This window comes from Protomyctophum parallelum (genome assembly GCF_964188405.1).
Source record: "Protomyctophum parallelum genome assembly, chromosome: 19".
NCBI lineage: Eukaryota > Metazoa > Chordata > Actinopteri > Myctophiformes > Myctophidae > Protomyctophum > Protomyctophum parallelum.
In genome coordinates, this window is record NC_139717.1 from 40,933,593 (window position 1) to 40,950,161 (window position 16,569).

Here is a 16,569-nt window from a genome sequence, read left to right on the forward strand (position 1 = left end):
TCGATGTTCTTGATGCCGCTATTGTTTTCAAGGTGTTGCACCATAGTTCATTTGCATCTCTCTCCTCTCTCTGTCTGCACTGCAATTCTATACCCTCATGACTGTTTAATGTTTTCCTTGTTTTCTCTGGAAGAGCAGGGCGTGTGAGAAATGGAAGGATTGAGGCATTGAGCAATTCTTGTGTAGGAATGTAGGTCGTTGAGAGGAATGCTTGCAGCTGGACGTGGGACAGTGACAGAAGTGGTCCTTTAAACCTCTCCTTCCCTTGTTGCTTGCTTGCAGGCAGACACACACACACACACACACACACACACACACACACACACACACACACACACACACACACACACACACTCACTAATGCTTTTTGGCTTTTTTTTTCTTTTCTTTTTACTAAATCCCCCGCAACATGGAAATGCATTTTTCACACAGAAGCCTCTCATCTCAGAATTGTGGTTCAGTTGCAGAATGTGATTCACCCACACACTAACATACCTCAGATACATTGTGTGTGTGTGTGTGTGTGTGTGTGTGTGTGTGTGTGTGTGTGTGTGTGTGTGTGTGTGTGTGTGTGTGTGTGTGTGTGTGTGTGCGTGTGTGTGTGTGTGTGCACGTGCATGCGTGCGTGCATGTGTGTTTGTGTGTGTGATGTCACACATTCAATTTCATTTCAGTAATCTCATCTTTGCAAGCCACCCACTATATGCTATAGTAATGCAGCTAATGCTAGGGTGGGCATGCAACAGTACATTGTATAATATGCAATACAATTTACTATAATATGAAGAAACCAATGAATTATGAACACGCTGTAGATTACTATACTCCAGATAAAAACAAATACATGGATTGCCATCATAACATTGTCATCATTTTACCTATTCTCCGTCTCCTGTCATTTCCTCCTCATCTGATCTTCTCAGAAGATGACAGGAACACGTTCTGTCCTTGGACTCCTTACACTGGTCAGTGGTCAGTGACCTACAAATCAAACCTTTTTCTTTTGTCATGGTTGCAGTTGTTGGCAGTGGTTCTAGATATATGAATGCCTTCCTATAATTATGACTAATAATATGCTGTTTCCCCTGTATCGCTTTTTCACCCTCATGCCATCAGGATAAAGATACCGTGCCATGAAAAAAAGTCAGTTTTAGTAGGAGTTTTGTTCTCTCAGCCATCGCGGCATTAAACAAACTGCCCCGTCGATAGGATGGTTCTGTACACAGTAGGGACCTCATGTTTTTGTATTGTCTTGGTGTAATGTTTTCTGTACTATGTGTTGTTTTGTTGTGGGGTGTTGAACAGACCTGTGAAGATGAATATCCCTTGGGACAATAAAGATTATTATTATTATTATGCCAGTTAAATGCATGAAATGTAGACAGAAGGTAAACATTTCTAAATCGGTTGCTGCTGTGGCGCATTTCTGCAGTACATTCATACAGTTTGGTATTTGCACATTACTGTAACATCAAACAGACCGGCCTCCGCGATGGATTCCGCTAAGCCTGGAACACAGCTGTGCATGGAACAGAATAATAATCCCCAAAGATTCCCTTTGTCCCCATTCCCTGACGGTTCGCCTGACTCATTTCTAGGGGAGAGAGAGAGGCACACAGCACTCGAGAAAATCCACCAGGGCACATCAGCTCTCTAGACACGTCTATACTCTGAGGAGTTGCGGCATGCTGCCCAAGCAGTGTCTTCCATGCAGCACAGAGCCGGTGGTGGGTGTGTGTGTGTGTGTGTGTGTGTGTGTGTGTGTGTGTGTGTGCATTGAAACCGAGATGTGTCCCGGAAGACTCCAGAGGTCAGCGAGGACGAGTGAGCATCTCTGAATCAAGTCCCCGGAGCGGTCCTTCTCCCGCCCTCCTAATAGGCTGCACGCCCCCAGACACACACACACACACACACACACACACACACACACACACACACACACACACACACACACACACACACACACACACACACACACACACACACACACACACACACACACACACACACACACACACACACACACACACACACACACACCCCCTCTCCAGACAATGAACTGAGGTCAGCCTCATCCTGCAATATTGAGGTTATTGGGAAGACTTATAGATAGATAGATAGATCTTTATTTGTCATTGCAACGTGTACAACGAAATTAAAAGTGCCAAACAATCAGTGCATTATATCACAAAAACAACATACTGTACAAGCTAAAACATACAAGCTAAAACAACACACACATTATAAGATCTCAAGTCTGGCCCTAAGGGTCTGGATCCAAAGAGTTTGGAAGCTTTATTGTGTCACCAAACGTTGATTGTTTTCTGTGCACTGCACATATTATACACTTGTAAAGTTGTAGTGTTGATTGAACTCATTTGTACACACCTGGGACTCTGTAACACTCTGGATTTGACTGTGTAGCAACAAATTCAGCTAGCCAGCTTACCCACCACAGTGCTGCAAGGTGAAAACAGCGGATCTACAAGCTTAAAACGCACACGCACATTGTAAGCTTGTACAGGAGCTATTTATGGCGCTTGGCATGGCACCCAACCAAGTATAAATATGGGTTTCAAATGCGGGTGAACTAGATTCGAATCCAGGTGGTGACAAAAATAAAAAGAGACCCCCACACACACCCTCCGTGTTCATTTTGAGAACACAGTTCTCGTGCTCTGTGGTTCTCTGCCTTCTTGTAACCCACAGCCAATGTTTCCCAAAAGGGGATTTGCTATGGGGCAGCAGCTGCACTTCTACCCGTCAATTTATATTGAGCAAAGAAAGAAAAGACAAGTTATTTTGGGGGAACAGTACACGTGCCGCATTCTGCCCTGCACAGGGCTTAGGGACCAGAAGCTTGCTTTTAACTGAGACAGTGTGAGATGTACAGACCATAGACTGGTACAGACAACAGAGAAGAGAGAATATAAACAGACAAAGACAAAGATGTGTGTGCGTGCGCGCGCGTGTGTGTGTGAATGAGAGAGGGAGAGACAGAGAAAGAGACATGAAGGATACTGTTTCATTGACGATATGACTGCTCACATTTCCTTCCATTCTTCCTCCATGATGTGCCAGGGACAGTGGCTGCTCACATTGAATTACACGCAATTGTAATCATGAAAGGAGCACAAAGTACAACTGAAAGGTATTGGATATCAATTTGTAATCAGATCCACCCATCAATCAACAATGAGGTGTTATGAGACAAAGCGTGCAGGCCCGTGTTGGAGAAAACGATTCAGATTACGCACGTTTTCTCTCTGTGCACTCTGAGGTCTGCCAGCGCAGCGAAAAATGCCCGTTTCCAGCATTGTAAACATGCTCACCGCAGGTCTGAGCTCACCGTTCCACAGCACCACACACACAGCGAAAGCTGGAGATAGGGGAAGCTCACATGCTCAGTGTACACAGTAAAATCGTCAGTGTTCTCTGAGAGCAAATTGACCGTTTCGGGTCTGGGGAACCCCAGGGGTCTGCAGCTAAATTATCTTACAGGTCCATTTCGTTCCATTTGTACACTCTCCTATTCAAACGGATTCAACACTCAGGACTTTACAGTGTATAGCAGCCCATATACAAATACTCTATCCACAATACAGGGACAATCTCAGCAATTCATCGTCATGGAAGATTGTAAAAGGAAGGAAATATGAAAGCGTTCAGTTCAGTGAAACAGGAAGCCGCCCACAACTGGGCAGAGTCTATATTTCCAAAGCAAAAAAAGAAATCAGTCTTCTTCATCACAGTAATTTAAAACCTATTTAATTTCAGAGACCCCCCCAGTTTGATATCTTGTGATATCTTTTCCTGCTTTATCTAGTCCTATAATCTGTATCTTAACTACTGTGATGCCTTTTGCGACTGAATGTCCCCTGAGAGATCAATACAAATCTTATCTTATCTTATATGCATTATAGTTCACAAAGCCCCAGGTGTTGATACGATTCTGTTAGATCTCTGGGACCCGCTATCTACACTGTAGAACCCTCAGAGTTCATTTAACCCATTCTGACCTGAGATCAGATTCATACGAGGTTTCCGCCGGACACACACTGGTCTGATTAACCCATTCTGACCTGAGATCAGATTCTAAAAATGTCAGTCGCTCTTCGATTTTTCAAAAATAGCAGACATACAAGCTCGTATCGCGCCACTCGGTGGCGCGATATGAGCTTGTAGATCTGCTATTTTTAAATAGCTAAAGCATAACATGATGCTAACACCAAAATGGGTGCCCGGTCAGAATGGGTTAAGGACCCCTGGGGGTCCCCGGAGTCCGGACCCCATGTTGAGAGAACCACTGTAGGACATACATTGGACCAGTGCAGCTTTTTTTGTTTAGCCTACGCAGCACTAAAAACTTAATAACTTCATAAGCATCTTGTTTACTTATACGGCAGCACAGGAAGTGCCTCGGTGCAAAAATGATGTGGACCCAGAACGGAGAAACGGCTGCAGTCAGCATCAAAGCCAGCACAGCAGGAACACTTTAGCTCATCAAATAAACACTGCCGGTTTCCTTTGACCTTCACGTGCTCTGCTGGTTATACCAGTACAAAACAACTTTTCTATAATAGAATGGAAATATTATGTCTCGGATTAGTGGGTTGAGGTCAGAGGATATAATATGTATACGCCAGCAGGTAAATAAACGTCATTTAGAGGGAGGGGATTCCATTCTCTCTCTCCGAGGCAGTGAGGGGGAAGTGTAACGGGATGAGATGCAGGTCACAGCGACGGTAACCTCGGTCACGGGCAGAGGGAGGAAGAATCACTGAGCCCTAGGCGGAGACGACAGTGGCATCAACATCAGTTTGGATCTCTACTTGATACCATGAGATGGCAGGGAGGGAGAGAGAGAGAGAGAGAGAGAGAGAGAGATGGGGGTCTGGTATAGTGACTGTCAGTGGACATGGTGACTCATCCATTCAAACGCAGAGGGGTTAATATAATAATAGTCACGCTTTACAGTCAAACATGTAAAGTCATGTAGCTATTTGCAGCTTAAAACCACTTCTGCACAACACTATCTGACTTTGGATATATGGCATAATGCATGTCATGCAAGTATGTTCCTGGTTTTAGGGGCTGCATATTGTGATTCTTCTCGCTGTTCTATTATTAACGACTTAGTTATTACTAGACCTGTACGTGCCTGTCGGCCTCTGGCCTACTTGGGAACGATGCAACTTGGGAACCTAATAATACGCATTGTTAACTTGGTCATAGCACCCGTTTTAACTATCTGTCTGTGTCCCTTTTGTTCCCATACTGTATATGGAGATCTCTGTAGTATCAATACCTGTTGTCATAGCACCCATTTTAACTGTCTGTCTGTGTCCCACCTAGAGATCTCTGTATTTGTCTGTCTGCCTGTGTGTGAGGAGTGCAAACTGACTGTGAAAATTGGACTGGTTAAGTAATCAATTGGCAGGTGTGGGGTTGCCATGGTAATCAATTGGCTGAGGCAGAGGCTGGAAATTGCACAGGTGAGGGGATTTAGGCTGATTAGGCCCACTGCAGGCAGAGCCTGCCCAGAGCCTTTTGTGGTGGTTCTGGAGAACCGTGGGTCGGACCGACTCGATACCGGGCACTGCCCTCCCTGCGGGGGTGTGGAACGCGTGTGTCGAATTTGAAGTCGGTGGGGTTACGAGTTACATGTCTCGAGTTACGTGCATTACAACCGTACACACACGCACGCACAGTCGCACACAGAGACGTGGCACATTTATAGTATAGGATATAGGGCCTATAGGTGTTCTTTCTTTCTTTCTTTCTTTCATAAATCAATGTTATTGAACACCCTTTATATCTGTGTGTTGGTTATTTTCTTTTTTGAACCAATGGAAAGTATTTTTCGAGCTGGATGTTTTTTCATTTTGGAGTGGTTTTCAGTATCCAGAAAGCATGCAACCAAGTGTAAAATGAGTCTATGACTTATTGTCTCCACCAGGCCGAAGGCATGTGGGGAGAGTATGTTTTGCACTCCGTCCGTCCGTGTGTGTGTCCGTCCGTCCGTCCGTCCGTCCGTCCGTCCGTCCGTCCGTGTGTCCGTGAGCAGCTAATCTCGGCCACCGTTAACCCGGTCGATGCCAAATTTTGCACACACACTCCCTGGATGCCAACGATGAACCTCTGCCCCAAACTTTCCAGAACGGCCTGTTATAGCGCCACCAGGAGGCCGCTTTGTGCAAAACAAGTTTTTGCACAGTACACCTACAGATTTTGTCCAAACATCACGCAAATTGGTACACAGTCTCTCTAGAGCCATTCAACGAAACTGGTCTTTCAGATTTCTCAGACTCCATCCTGATTGGTTAAGATTGGCTTCCAAAGTTCACAGGAGTGCTCAGTTTCAAACAAAATGCTGCAAATCATGAACACATCGCGTGATTTCCCTGAAATTGTGCACCCACATTCCCACTAGGCCCAGGACGAAATGCCACATGAACAATTTCAACTCAGACTCAAGGTGGCGCTATAATTGGCCGAAAAGTGTTTTTACCTCTAACTGCACGGATCTGTGGATAACTTTGTATGCCAACTCCCTAGAGGCCAAGGAAAAACCTTTGCCTGGAATTTTTCACATCTGCTCTTTATAGCGCCACCAGGAGGCCGACATATGTAAAACACATTTTCTATTATTACTCCTTCAGATTTTATCCAAATTTCACGCAAATCGGTATACACTATCTCCATAGTCATGTGATCAACACGGAGCGGCACCATTTCCCATCTTCCATCCTGATTGGCTAAGATTGGCTTCCAAAGCTCACACGATTCGTCCATTTAAAAAAAAGGCCACAAATCACAAACACAGTGTGCAATTTCCGTTAAATTATACACGCACATTTTCACTAGGCCGAGGACGACATGCCACAATTTTTTCCTCAAAATCAGCCTCACGGTGGCGCTATAACAGGCCAATTCCTGTTTTTAGCTATAACTGCATCGATCTGTATACAACTTATGTATGCACACATGGAAAAACATTGTACCTGCATCCCTCGAACACGAACCTCCGGCCCAAATCTTCCTCAACGGCCTGTTATAGCGCCACCATGAGGCCACAACCTGACCTGCCCTGGTGGAGACCTGTGCCGATTGGCACTTTGTCTAGTATTGGATCTCTTGTCTACTAGTACCTTCCTAACATTTTATTGTCTGTCTGTCTGTCTGTCTGTCTGTCTGTCTGTCTGTCTGTCTGTCTGTCTGTCTGTCTGTCTGTCTGTCTGTCTGTCCAGACAGTACCAACAGGTGACAAAGTCGCGCTGTTGAGCTTCACACTGTGCACAGGTGCATGATGGGAAGCTGAGTATTTTGCACCACTCACTTCAGACGGGTCTGTTTTTTGTCATAGTATTAGTTGACGAAATCAACACTGGCTGCGTTACTCCCCGCCTCCCTCTCAGTTTGCTGTCAGTCTCCACTCGCACTGTATCAAAATAAAGGCAGAAAAGAAGGGAAAGAAAAGAAAGAGAAAGAAAATCAATCAGAAAAATAGCGAAGAAGATAATATATAGTTGCAGTGCTACACAGATCACAGTACTGTAATTGGAAACGCTGTAAGGTTCCTGCCCATTGTGTCTTGTGGACCCTAATTATTACTGTTCATTTGTTTGGTCAAGAAAATAAATCCAAACCTGTGATTTTCAAAGGTTACCACTGTGCCACTATGTGACGGATGCGTTAGAGAAGGCCATCTTAATGGATCCTCTGTGTCGCTACGCTGTCAACTAGTGTTCATTTAATGCTGAGAGTGCACAAAATGTTAAATTAATACTCTGGATTTAACAGTGTATGAAATGATGGGAATAATACACTGTCCTTGTCTGGCCCCTAAATCAAGCATAAAGTACAATGAGTGTAAAATCCCTTCACATTCCCACGCACGCACACACACATGCCCATGCACCCGCACGCCTGCATGCGCGCGCACGCACGCACACACACACACACACACACACACACACACACACACACACACACACACACACACACACACACACACACACGGTGTTACAGTCCGTATAACACTGCTGCAATTCTGCACCATCCAAGCTGCTACCATGGCAACCCTTCTCAATACCCTAGAGAACACTCTGCAGGAATACAAACATAAACACAAACACACACATACGTAATACTCTCTCGTACGTGCGTGCGCACACACACACACACACACACACACACACACACACACACACACACACACACACACACACACACACACACACACACACACACACACACACACACACACACACACACACACACACACACACACACACACAGAGTCGACAAAAGACACTCGCTCCCATGGGAAATAACACTCTCCGCTCCATTTCGGAGCAATTTTGCTCCAAACAGGACATTTCATGCCTGCTTTGAAAGGAAGATCCCGGCAAAGTGTCATCATTCACATCCATTTTGCTGTCCCATGCATCATGATGCTGTCACAGGATTCCACCAGGACATGATTATGGTCGTCTTTCTGCCACTTCTGTCATCTTTAACTACCGCCGTCGACGACTCAACGTGCTGTATTTATTTTCAATACAACAGGCGTTTTTCCTTAGTTTGATGTGGTGGCAGTGACCTCTGGAACGGCATTGACACTGACCGGCACCACAATGTAATGTCCCATTGAGGTCACTGCTAATTGCAATCCTTATTATATGATGCGCCAGCTTCTCTCCGTAATGTCTATACAATGTGCTACTGTATACAAATAAAGTTTTGATTGATTGATTGATTGATTGATCACAGATGCATCATTTTCATTTTTGTCGTCTAAATATTTGTTCTCTTTGACAGTGTATAGCATGATTTTCTAAACAGCAATGCATCATGTAGACATAATAATACATATATGCAATTATGCATGCATTGCATTTTAAAAACTAGACCGGATGTCTGGCTGTAGAGCACCGAGTCAGTAGTGTTGTGATGTCAGAACAGGCCAGCTCCATATAGTATATGGACCCTGTCCAGAGCCCGGGCAGAGGCCTTTTGTGGCGATTCTGTAAAACCATGGGTCCGACTGACTCGACACCGGGCACTGCACTCCCTGTTGGGGTGTGGAACGCGTGTGTCGAATTTGAAGTTGGTGGGGCGAACGGTTCTCAAGTTACGTGTATTACAGCCGTACACACTGTGGGGCTATATAGGGTCCACCAGGTATAGGCGCCTCCACACCGGAGAGCGGAAGGTAGAGGGAGGGGAAGCGGACCGTTACATACCTGTCTGCATTCTGAATCAAGCAGAATCCTTCTCACCTGTGTTAGACACGCGGAGTATAAAAGCGAGCGCCTCCCTCCATTCACCGCTTGCCCTCTCTGTGTGTGTGCACGTATGTAGGCGCCACATTATTCCCTCCCTAAATAATGCCATTTATTGTGACTCTGTGAGTATAGGAATGGAACAGAAAGGGCAGGTATATGCTCCTGTATTTTAACATATATTATGGTGGTACTTGGAGAGCCAAATATTGTCTGAGGTGGTACTTCAGTATAAAAAGGTTGGGAACCAACGATTTAGAAGACATTTGTAGATTCTGTTCTCGGGTCTAAATGGGTAATACCGGACAGAACGATCATGTACACTGGGTGTACAGGTGAGCCAGCCCAACATGCGAGACCCCCGGAAGTTTTAGAACCAGTTTCGGAGACCAAGTCAACTCACTAATCCTACCCGCCTATGAGCACTCATCCTGGGCATAGAACTGACCGATAATAACAGATCTACAAACACACCACATTAAGTAACAGGCTTAACTACTGATAGATTAACGGAGGTTAAGTAATGGTCAAGTAATGGGTTACTTAAGCATTAATTGATTGAAGAAGACAAGGAATTAATGATGATTTAGTGATAGTTCATGATAACTAATGCATCACCCAAGCCTTAATTACGTGTATGAATTTGTCCCTTTACTTAAAGTAAAGTGTTACCGAAAAATGCAAACAGCACAAGGTACAGTCATGCATTTTGGTCCAAAAGGATTTCCAAAGAAAGACCTTGCTTCCATTCGGGTCCCTGCATGCACTCACACACATATAGTCATGAACAATAATCTAAAACAGTAATCGATCACCTCCTCTCCCTCTGACCTGCTGACAGGATAACTTTTAGGCCTGTTTAAAGGAAGCCAGTGATTTGCTCATTTTAAGGGAAGGGGACGGGGCATTCCACACCTGAATAGCAGTGCTGTGGAAGGTGAATTTACCCATATTTGTTTTGGAAGTGGGTGGCACCAGATCATTGTTTACGCTGCCTCTAGTTTTGTGGCTGTGGGAGTTGCTCACTTTTTTAAGTAATCAGTCAAGTAAATGGGCACTGAGGGCATAGCTGCATGTACAATTGTGAATGTCAGACCCATTTTCAATTGTTTGACTCTGTCTTCTACCCGGAGCCAGCCAATGATATCTACCGCCACTAAACTCTACACTAGGAAATGTACAAGCAGTGTTGTGAAAGAGGCCCATATATGGGCATAACTCTACACTAGGAAATGTACAAGCAGTGTTGTGAAAGTTGATGTGCAGTGATGCTCAGGGAGGACACCGTCTCCAAGACGCTCAAGGTGCGCTCCGCCGTCACACAGTGTTTCCGGGAGCACTACTTCAGCCGGGGATACTGCGAGGTCACCCCGCCCACGCTGGTGCAGACTCAGGTGGAGGGCCTCCACTTTGTTCAGCTTTAACTACTTTGGAGAGCAGGCGTACCTGACCCAGACCTCCCAGCTGTACCTGGAGACGTGCCTTCCCGCGCTGGGCGACGTCTTCTGCATCGCCCATAGTCCTACCGCGCGGAGAAGTCGCGCACGCGCCGGCACCTGGCCGAGTACACCCACGTCGAGGCCGAGTGTCCCTTCATCACCTTCGAGGACCTGCTGGGCAGGCTGGAGGAGCTGGTGTGCGACGTGGTCTATACCGCGTGCTGAAGTCTCCCGCCGCCCCTCTGCTCGAGGACCTGAACCCCGACTTCAAGCCTCCCAAGAGGCCCTTCAAGAGGATGAGCTACTCCGAAGCCATCGACTGGCTCAGGGAACACGACGTCAAGAAGGCCGACAGCGCCTATACTACGAGTTTGGAGAGGACATTCCCGAGGCTCCGGAGAGGCAGATGACCGACGCCTCACCGAGTCGGTGGACTTGTTGATGCCCAACGTGGGCGAGGTGGTGGGAGCCTCCATGCGTATCTGGAACACGGAAGAGCTCCTGGAAGGGTACAAGAGAGAGAAGATCGACCCAACGCGCTACTACTGGTACACCGACCAGAGGAGGTTCGGCACCTGTCCCCACGGCGGCTACGGACTGGGCCTGGAGCGCTTCCTCACCTGGATGCTCGACGCCAAGCACATCAGAGACGTGTGTCTGTATCCACGCTTCATACAGCGCTGCCAGCCATGAGCACATCAGAGAGCGTTTTGAGCTTGTAGAAATCGTCATGACTGAGTTCTCTATCCTGATTTGTATCTCAAAACTTAAAATGTATTTTCTGTTCATCAAATGGCTGGAGGACACTCCCGTTACTGAGCAATGAGCACTATCACAATATAGAGCTATTTAACACTCATTTTAATAACCAAAGGAAATCACTTACCCTACCTTTTATCGACTGCATTTATGAAACCGGGGACCGCGTGTAATTCAGACAAGGCTTTAGTCCGCACCCCTGAAATCAGCAGATGCACTTGAAAGCCAAATGATTGTGCATGTAGTATGTAGTACAAACAGGCACTTTTACTCTGTCTGTCGCAAAGTCAAAGAAATGGGGTTTTTTTATTCTATGTAAAAACCCTTCTTTATTCAGGAACACCAATTTTACTAAATGAATGTCTGCATATCTAATGAGCTCCGATAGATCATCAATTATGGGAAATAAATACAAAGCAATTAAATGAAAGATGCACAAAAAGCCATCCTCGTTCATCATATGTATACAGAAGCTGCTGTGAGTGAACGTTTGAAAAGACATATTATCCGAGTGTAAATAGTAGCTGTGTGAAATGTGTTAATATTATCCAAGTGTAAATAGTAGCTGTGTGAAATGTTAATTAATAAGACAAGCCGTTGCACACGGAACGGAAGTTTGGCGAGGAGATTCTTTGTGACGTGAAAGGAATAAAATTAAACTTAATAAAGGAGTACTGTGATTTTTGTTTCCTGTTTTGTATGTGTTTATGGATGGAGTTGACATTACTCTAATAGACCCCCAGGTGTGTCTATGGAGTTAACATTACTCTAATAGACCCCCAGGTGTTGTATATAGAGTTAACATTACTCTAATAGACCCCCAGGTGTTTTGTATGTGTCTATGGAGTTAACATTACTCTAATAGACCCCCAGGTGTTGTATATAGAGTTAACATTACTCTAATAGACCCCCAGGTGTTTTGTATGTGTCTATGGAGTTAACATTACTCTAATAGACCCCCAGGTGTTGTATATAGAGTTAACATTACTCTAATAGACCCCCAGGTGTTTTGTATGTGTCTATGGAGTTAACATTACTCTATTAGACCCCCAGGTGTTTTGTATGTGTCTATGGAGTTAACATTACTCTAATAGACCCCCAGGTGTTTTGTATGTGTCTATGGAGTTAACATTACTCTAATAGACCTCCTGGTGTTTTGTATGTGTCTATGGAGTTAACATTACTCTAATAGACCCCCAGGTGTTTTGTATGTGTCTATGAGTTAACATTACTCTATTAGACCCCCAGGTGTTTTGTATGTGTCTATGGAGTTAACATTACTCTAATAGACCCCCAGGTGTTTTGTATGTGTCTATGGAGTTAACATTACTCTAATAGACCCCCAGGTGTTTTGTATGTGTCTATGGAGTTAACATTACTCTAATAGACCCCCAGGTGTTTTGTATGTGTCTATGGAGTTGACATTACTCTAATAGACCCCCAGGTGTTCTGTATGTGTCTATGGAGTTAACATTACTCTAATAGACCCCCAGGTGTTTTGTATGTGTCTATGGAGTTAACATTACTCTAATAGACCCCCAGGTGTTTTGTATGTGTCTATGAGTTAACATTACTCTAATTAGACCCCCAGGTGTTTTGTATGTGTTAACATTACTCTAATAGACCCCCAGGTGTTTTGTATGTGTCTATGAGTTAACATTACTCTAATTAGACCCCCAGGTGTTTTGTATGTGTTAACATTACTCTAATAGACCCCCAGGTGTTTTGTATGTGTCTTATGGAGTTAACATTATTCTAATAGACCCCCAGGTGTTTTGTATGTGTCTATGAGTTAACATTACTCTAATAGACCCCCAGGTGTTTTGTATGTGTCTATGGAGTTAACATTACTCTAATAGACCCCCAGGTGTTGTATATAGAGTTAACATTATTCTAATAGACCCCCAGGTGTTTTGTATGTGTCTATGGAGGTAACATTACTCTTAATAGACCCCCAGGTGTGGTTACAATATTGAAATATGTCTTCCCTGTATTTCCTTTTCTTTCCGGAGTATGCTTGCAAAAGGCCCAATCGAAATACACCGCTTTAGTGACGCGCTAAAATCATCCATCAACAACAGCTGTTCCTAGCATAATGACAATTAGTATAATGAATAGAGAGTATGCACATGCATGATTTCCCCATCAGGACACGCCCCCCTCATCTAGACTGAGAGGCAAAACATTGAGCAGCATGGAGTGTTGGAGTTTGGAAGCGCTCGTTGTAAATCACTCAACCGTCCTGCCGTACCACCCGTTTCTAAATGTCACATAATGCAGGAGGCAGCAAAAATGTTGTGTTATTGAAAACAACCACTTCCAAACTCTGACACTTGGACAAATAATCAAATGCAGGGCATTTCTTGACAGAAAGTAGCTCATGACATTTCTATGGTGGATTTTTATGAAACAAAAACTTTGCAGATAGAAAGAGGATAATTCAAGCTTTTCGTACAGCTGCAATGTTGGTGAGTTTAACATTGTTTAATGCAACCAGACAGGACTTTTCTGTTTGCATGAATGGGCTGTCAAGGCCAGAAAGTAGTTTTTTGACACTCAGTGGGCGTTCCCGCATAACTTCCAGGTACGATGATGTCACGCGCATGGATGTTAACCCATTTTGGGGGCGGGAACCCATTTGGGTAGATCTGCTATTGAAAAATAATAGCAGATCTACAAGCTCATAGCGCGCCACTCGGTGGCGCGCTATGAGCTTGTAGGTCTGCTATTTTTGAAAAGTCGTGAAAATGTGGTTAAAACGGAACATGTTGGTCTGATCTGTTTAGGCCTCACTCACACCTTTGCAACATGCATACAACATGACTTCCATTGGAAATGCATCGGGGCGGCCATTAAACACGGACAAGACAAATGTTGTATGCATGTATAGTGTGAGTGAGGCCTTGCACTGAGACAGGTTTTACTTCGTTTGCTTCCTGTGATGTTGAATATCTCTGCTGTCGGGGAGAAAACCACCTAACTCCAAAATGTCAACTTTTCAGGGAAATGAAAGATTTAGTTTTTCAGGAAATGAAGAAAATATTATATTTTGAAAGCAAAGCAATTCTGCCTCATCAAAGTTGGCGACTTATATGTGACTAAATTTGACTGAGGGACTGCAATTGGATTTGTTTTAATCATAGCTTCAAATTGACACGTTGGTTGTTCAGTTTGACTCACCAGTTTTGGAGATATATAGAGTCTTGCAGAAAACAGCGAGTTGAGAAAACACTTATGTGGTCCCTAGCTACATGTTTAAAGGTTTTATGACATTCATTTTCATTTATTTTTATTTTTTATTTTAGGTTTTATGACCTCAATTACACCCAAAAAACCTGAACTTTGAACATTCAGTGGATTTTCTGTGGTCTGAAGTTTTCTTTGGGGTTTGGAAGCCTTGGAAGGCTACAATGAAAGCAGGCAAACAGTGAAAACAGTGACATCTGCTGGCAAATCCCATTGACATATATGGGATTTGCAGGGTCTTACATCACTTACTGCCGGCAAATCAGAGCACCTGTTTGAGCCAGAACACCCCAGATCACAGAAAATCTACTGAATGTTAAAAGTTCATGTTTTTTGGGTGCAATTGAGATTAGAAAACCTAAAAAAAATAAGAACAATTCCAAAACCTTTTTTTAAATGTCATAATCCCTTTAATCATTCATTTCATATTTACATGTCGATTTCAGCTCTGACACTTATTTCAGACATGCTCTAGTATGTGAAGAGTGCCTGTGCTATAATTATGCCTCTCTCATCCTCGCTCAGGCATTCTCTTGGCTCGATACGGTCTCACCGACTAATTAAAGGAAGACTACTTGTGGCGATAGGAAAGCGCCACTGTGGATAGAAATCCTTTTTTGCATAAGCCGCCCTTAACGTCCCGCCACAGGAGCCAGCCCGCACCAACCTGCCCCGCAAAACAATATATTAATCAACAAAAACAAAACAAAAAACGCTATTAATATTAAGTTTCGCATCGCATGCATAATCGCATTTGCTTGAGAGAGAGAGGTCCCTCGGATGAAGATATAAAACTTAAGCCCAACACTTATACACATACGTGAGGGTGACATCACGCAAACACCTGGAAAGTATGTGGGAGTTGTACATGCACAGACACGGTCACACGCACGCACAACGCCCGGGATTCAAACTCAGGCCTCCCGCGTGAAAGTCCAACATCTTAACCACTAGACCAAAGGGATATCCCTCTGGACTGGGGGAGATATTAGACTTTTGAGGCCATCAGGCAGAGGCTCTGAGCACGCACACGCATGCACGCACACACACAGGCAGGCGTGCGCATGCAACGCACGCACGCACGCACACACACACACACACACACACACACACACACACACACACACACACACACACACACACACACACACACACACACACACACACACACACACACACACACACACACACACACACACACACACACACACACACACACACATTGCTTTTATAGAACCCCTATGAAATATTGTGCAGGCTGACAGACGGCCCCCTGTTGCAGTTCAAAGTGGGTCCCTGCTCTACATATTTACAGGAGACTTGGCTCTCAGCAGAAAGATAAATCACGCGGAAGCCTCCCGTTGTTGCTGTGAAGTTTGGAAGTGGAAAGTCTGTGGTGTGAAATGAGAACGGAGGCTGCTAGACTGTGGTGTGAAATGAGAATGGAGGCTGCTAGTCTGTGACATGTGCACAAGTCAGGTGAGGGCAGCGGGCCTCATTTGCATATTGGAAAGTATATTATGGGACCCATTTTGGGGTTAGTGTTATTTTGTTTATATTTTTAGGATTTTTGATTTTTTTTTTCAAAATCTTTCTAATGATAACAATGATAATAATGATGAAAATAACCAGTAAGACGCCCTGAGGGCGAGGGCGCATGCACACATCCGCCTGGGTGACGGCAGACTGCTAGCTGGCGCTTTGGCATGGGGGGTCATTGGCCATATATAATAATAATAATAAAACTTTATTTGTATAGCACCTTTCATGACATGAAATGCAGCTCAAAGTGCTTTACAGAGCAATGGAGGAACAAAAAGAAAGAAAAGAAAAGCAAG

General features: G+C 44.4%; 1 protein-coding gene and 1 pseudogene across 2 annotated transcripts in view; both read left to right on the top strand.

The window, feature by feature from the left end:
- The window catches only part of atad2b (ATPase family AAA domain containing 2B), a 636,500-nt gene that overhangs the window by 603,051 nt on the left and 16,880 nt on the right, over positions 1–16,569 (top strand). The gene's annotated exons all lie outside the window — the stretch shown is intronic.
- LOC310876979 (asparagine--tRNA ligase, cytoplasmic-like) lies at positions 10,556–11,419 on the top strand (annotated as a pseudogene). Its single transcript has one exon. The product of its transcript is annotated as an asparagine--tRNA ligase, cytoplasmic-like (transcript).